Raw genomic sequence first — 6,521 nt, 5'->3', positions numbered from 1 at the left:
AATACATTAAAAATCCCCGAACCAAATGTGTCATCTACATTCAAGAATCTCAAAAAGTAATCCTCAATTTTTATTTTGCTATCAGACATATTAACACATCGAAAGTCATTTGTTCTTGACGACTCACATCTGGAGTTCAATAAAAGATAATAGAGAAATATTTAGCCTCTTTAATAATCTTTATGATACGATTTGTAATGTCAGAAGCCAAAAGAGAAATCAACTCATTCCGAATTTTATAACTGAGATAATGATAATGAATCTCATTGTTTTGAATACGTCAAATGTGACCTTGCATTACCAAATTAAATTCTACAATCATCTCAACATAAGCTAAGAAATTACCATTTTGTTCATTGTAAAATTGTTTGCTACATCATCTAAAAGTCAAATTGTGTTTACCAAGAAATTTCACACTGGCAACTATCCTTAATAAAACTTGCCTCAAGCGTTCTTCCTCCTTTGTGATTTTCTGTTGTAAATCTTTGTCAATTGTTTTATGTTTGCTCAATCTAACTCTCAGTTCATTCCAACTGTTCATGCTAGTAATATGATCGACACTATTTTCATGTTCTTTTAGCCTCTCATAGATATGCCTCTCATCTCTAAATCCATCATGCCCCAATAAACTCTTGAAGTTGTTAGATTTGAAAATCTTACAACAAAAGCAAAATACTTTGTCAACATGCTTCGAGTAAACTAACCATTTTCTGTCATGCATCTCTTTGTTGCTCAATTTTCTAAAATAATAAGTATACGAAAAATGTCTAGAGTTACTATCTAGAGGGAATTCAATATTTTCTTTTATTATAAGCCCCTTCTCTACTAATATATCTCTTGCTCTATTATAAAAATTGTCCCAATTTCTTAGATCATAAATATCCGTTGTAAAACCTGGTTGTTCATCAACACTAGCAGATGAATTAAATATGTTCTCATGACCACTTACATTGGTATCATCCTCATTAATATCAATATTCTCTTCTACATAGCCTTAGTCTTCTGAACTCCCATTAGTTTGTTCTTCCACGGCAACTATCGCCCACTCATCCGGATTTCTTGAACTTCCCGTATTACTTTTAAGAAAAAAAATATCAATGGTTCCCTTATGTGATTTTATCAACTCATCTACTCGTTTTTTTTTCTTTTTCGCTGCCAGATGCATGCTTTCTAGAAGACATGATAACAAGAATGTGCTGAAAATGAAAAAACAATACATCAGTGGTTGAAAACTAGTACAAAGCTATAAAAGTACTGAATCAATTTAAAAGAAATCTTATCAATTAGCCGTGGTGACGTGAAACTCTCAATAATTTGTGTCCCCGATACTCCAACATGTGTCGCCAATTTATGGCTTACAACTTACTGTAAAGTGCAAATCTTACCAATTAGGCTAAATCACCGATAGAGATAATCATAAATACTAATAACCTAATAAAGTCATCACAGACCTAATGACCTAATTCAGTCATTGTGGACGATGGACCTTAATTACCTTGAGTAATTGAGTTGAGTCATGTTGGCTCTTGGCTGCTGTAGTTCTGATCAGTGAGAAGGCAATCACTTATTCACGTCGATCAGTAAGACAACAATGTTGCAATAGCACTTAGCGGTGAGCGGCACTGTTGTCCTGCTGATTAGCAGTGCTCAGGTCGGGTGCTGCACGGCTGCGGCCTGCAGATGGGCATTGGGCAAGTCCGCGTCTTTGATTGTCCGGTTCTCCACAAGTGGCGATCAGCCGATCAGGGCCCAGGTCCTGGGGCAGCCACCCCGTTTGTTCCCCAGGGTCGGCACTGCATGGTATCCCATAACATGGGCACCACCGTAGCCACCACACCTCCCCTAATTTCTCCCCCACCATCCTGCTGCTACTGGGCACCTCGAACCGCAAGGTCGCTGCCTCCCCATAGCCGAACTCCATCGGAGCTGCCAACACCTGTAGCCACGCATCCAGGTACAACGTAGGAGCGCCTTGGGCCATGGCACGAAGAAGGCGATGGAGAGAAAGATGAACGGGAGGCTAACACGTTGGCTTAGTATTCTATCTCCTTATTGATTGTTGAGTTGCCCACATCAATAGATGACGTGTCAAAACCACTATATGCAAGCACCATGTAGGACATAGACCGAAGTAAATTGAGCTCAAGGAGGTAATGTGTCTGGTTTTGAATGTTAAGGGAGCATTGATGTCTGGTTTTGGAGCTCAAGGAGGGAAATCAAACCCAGACAATAGCTTAGGAGAATTAAATAGACTTTTTTCCTTCTGTCTTCTAAGCACATCCTTGGATTTGAGAACGAGCCATAATTCATTTGGCAAGAAAGCCAGATGCTTGTTCGAGTCTATTTGTATTGGAGCCTCGCTCGGCGTAGGTGCTCATCATACCATTTGAGATTTATTCCTAAGTGGTTTTACACCCAAGATTAGATCCTGAGTCGGTTATGGGTATACACCTATATGTGTTCAGTGGTACTACGTGTTTACCGTGCACCAGAGGCCTAGGGCCTTCCATCTCTTCCCAAGCGTGTATATAGAACATGCACACGTAGTTGAACAACTCGCCATATGTGCGCGCGTGGCGTGTGTATGGTGTGTGAGAGATATATGTCTTGTATTAGATGTGTAAATTGGTGAATCCAAGAGTACACACCAACTCTCTTTAGTTTAATTAATTACACTAATTTTATAAATTTGCTTAATTTTAAAAAATAGTATTATTATTTGAAGTAAAAATGTTTCGTAAGTATCTTAGATTCACCTAAAGTTTGTTTGGTTATCTGAATTTCCCTCAGCCTGCATAAGCGGATGTATATAATCTTAGAAAGAAACGTGTTTAGTTGTCTCCATCCATTGTTCCTACCTGCACAAGCGAATACAAAAAGACGTCCTCATCCTGACAAATGCAGACAGTATCTGCTCATGTAGGCGGGCTCACTTATCAGTGTCACAAAATCATCTTCATGCGAGTGACCAATCACAATCTCAATTCTTGCATCCTCTCATACGATCTCAGATTCAATAAATCAAACAGAAAATCATATCATTACATCCGCTCATACGGCCTCAGATATAATCAACCAAATACTCTCATTTTTAATATATATAACTACACTCAATCTACTTCCCCTCATACAATCTCAGATTTAGTAAATCAAATAGAAAATTATATCATTACATCCGCTCATACAGCTTCAGATATAACTAACCAAATACTCTTTTTTTCAATACATATAACTACACTCTCAATCTACTTCCCATCAACTTACTTATATGATACAGCTCTACAAAATCCAGCTGCATCAAACAAACACACCCCTATTTGCACCCCAACCTTGTATATACTCGTCCTCTCAGTTGGTTGGCATCCACAGATGGGCCCATTACCACACGCACTCACTCCACTCCGCTCCTCACCCACTCCCCGAGCATGCTACCCGTGGCACCGCCAAGCCCCTCCCCTAGAAGACAACTTCTGCTCCACAGTGAGTTGTTCACCCTCGAGCAACAACTCAAGGTGGAGGATGACTTGTCCGCGTTCCTCGGCATCTACAACACGACGTGGCCGCATCTCACAGGTGGCGAACTGCCCCATATCTCGATCCATCTCATTGCCCTCCACATCAGATCGAACACATCTTGATTTCTTGATCTCTTCTCCTCCTCCACCTCCTGGAATCGAACCTAGACGTTGTCGCTAATCAAGAAATCCTGACCCTTCCCCCATTCAGATCTAAACTACATGAAGGTAAAAAAGGGGGGAAATGGAGTTCAACTGAGGGTCTGTCACAAGGAAGATGAGTTTAATTGCAGCCTTGGAGGGGTATTTAATTTTTTTTGCCACCCTACCGATGACACATGGCCAAATGGCATCGGATCATGTGCAGTACTGCACTTAGTTTGATTTTCAATATCTCTACAATACAGCAAAGGATCTATATCCGGTCAAATGCCATCCTCCTAGTACTCTTGCTCAAATGTCATAGGAGAGAGAAGAAAACGTACACCTTTGCTGCTTTTGAGTGTGAAAAAAGACATATATGCCCTTGGCCTTCTTACTTGATGCCCGCTCGAGCTCGTCGGTCATGGCGTCTGGCCCTGCATTGCCATCCACCTCCACCACTCCTCGTCCCCCTCCCTTCCCCTCGCCTTCGCACCTCCTCTCAAGACATCTGTGTTGACCCTGACCGTCAGTGTTGCGTGCCTCCGCCTCGTGCCACCCTAAAGAGTGGTCGTGACAGAGCTACCACCAGTAGGCCACCACCTCAACTTTGTTGATAAGGTCCTTCGACCGAGGTGTTGAGATGCCCCCATCAAATCTTACCATGCCCTCAACTCCGACCACATCGACGACTGCATCCTCCATGGTCGGATCTCATCGAGATGCCACCGGATCTCTCTGCTCGGCTGGTGAGTGTCGTCTAGATTCAACCCAAACATCAAAAGGTGCTCATGGGTGAATGGCAAAGAGGACAGAGAGAGAAACGTTGGAGGGAAGGAGGAGGACCACAGCAAGGGCAGGGCCAGTGCAAGGTAGCCGACCATGGCGGTAGTTGCGGCTGGCCAATTCATCCCCTCTAGTGAAGAAGATATGAGAAGAATAAAACAAACTCAAATGACACTTTACTCTTGATTGTGGGCCTAAAGTGGAAATAATAAGTAACTTTAGGAGAATGGCATTTGGCCATGCACCATCTGATAGGGTGGCAAAAAGTTAAACTATGCTTGCAGGTGCATGGTCGCCCACTACTTGCAATAAACCGCGGCAAAGAACAGATGGACACAGCTTCGAGTTTGAGTGCGGCAGCCGCCGACCAGTTGCTCCTCTGCTCTGTAGCAACACCTCCCTGGATGACACCTGCCTGCTCAAACGGGAGAGGAGCTGATGACGCGTGGTTAGCATGATGTGTCAGGCACTCCACTGGCGATGGTGGCTCAGCTCGGTGAAGAGGCCTATGATGGTCGTGGGGATGCACTGCTTCAGAGGCAGCAATGCAGACTTGCAGGTGCCGTAGTCCAGTAAATTCCATAAGGCTTAATGTCAGCACAAGGTGATTAATACCTGATTTAGAGTTCAGAGTGAGATGAATCAAGAGGTTACGCAGGTTTCATTCGAGTGTCAATCGTTGATGTTCATCTTGTGCGTTCGAGCAAAGTGAGTTGTATTACTGTAGCCTGAAGGAGGTAAATCACCGTACTTCCACGACACATTCTGCTTTGAGGCAGACATTTATACGAGCATGAAGACTACTAAGCAATTTCATTTGTCCATAGTTTGTGTAGATTATGTATAGTGATAAAAACATTGTAATTAGGTTTCTATAAGACTTCCGAACTTCAACAGTAAGTGGTCTATTGTGAACTAAGCTTCATCAATATGGAAGGTACAACTTCAACTGCAAGGGTGCAACTATTTCATTTAGAAAAAAACTAAATATCCTCTCCATGATTTTATAAGTTGCAAAGGAACAATTCCATCCCCTGTATCATATTTTACATACAGTTGTGTTGATCCCTCACACCCCTCTTTTTCAGCATACACTCATGACTGATCAGTCAGTTCATAATCATTTAGCTATCTTGGGATGAAATTGCCACAACATATTGAGGATTTACTAACCAGATTGTGTTGATTTACTTTGAGAATTTGTTTTGGAATATATGCGCACATTGAGATTGATGACATATAGGTTGTTTATGCGTGCTCTCATAACTAATTTGACACTGACATATGACTGCAAAGTGATGGCGGGGTCATCCCATGACCCAGAATTAAATATCCCTTTATCTTGTTTTGTGTGAAATTCTTAATCCGTAGCAACAGGCATTTTCCTAGTCCTCTAAAAAAAGCACATGCATCTTGTTCAATCTATAAGTAAATCTGAGCAAAATGACATCTTGTTTATGACCGGCCAGGTGGCTAGGCCTTACAATTTCGAACCCAGTAGTTAAGCTACACTCCATGTTCAATTCGAGCTAGGAGACTGTTATTACCCTTTGATCGTAGGTAATAACTATGGAGGGGTCTGGACCCAGGCTTGAATTTCCTGGGCCGTTCTGTTGATTGTAGAAGAGAGAAAAGAGAAGAAAACTTGGAGGTAGAAGAGGAAGGACTTTATTGATTTCTTTTTTGCTTACATCTCCAAATTGCTCCTCTATATATAAAGCATAAGGTGCCAACTATACCTTCTCTATTTTAAGCAACTAATCTTCTAACTCTAAACATGGAAAAGCTAATTATAGAAGACTATGTATTAAGTAGTACAAATAGAGCCGGACTGCTCTTTTCCTTATTTATTCTTTCCTCTCTTTATATTTCTTCCGGTTCAAATTCCTTTCCTTGCTCCCTTACCTTGCACCTCTGGTATACATTACTAACCATAACATCTCTCCCTGCCTCAAGAAACAACTCGTCCTCAAGCTGAAAGAAGGGATAAGTGCTTTTGAAAGAATCCAATGGTTCCCATGTTGCTTCTGTTGGCGATAATCCAACCCATTGATGAGAACGTGCCAAATTCCACATCGT

This window comes from Phragmites australis, chromosome 3 (genome assembly GCF_958298935.1).
Source record: "Phragmites australis chromosome 3, lpPhrAust1.1, whole genome shotgun sequence".
Classification (NCBI taxonomy): Eukaryota; Viridiplantae; Streptophyta; class Magnoliopsida; order Poales; family Poaceae; genus Phragmites; species Phragmites australis.
This window is presented reverse-complemented; position numbering follows the sequence as displayed.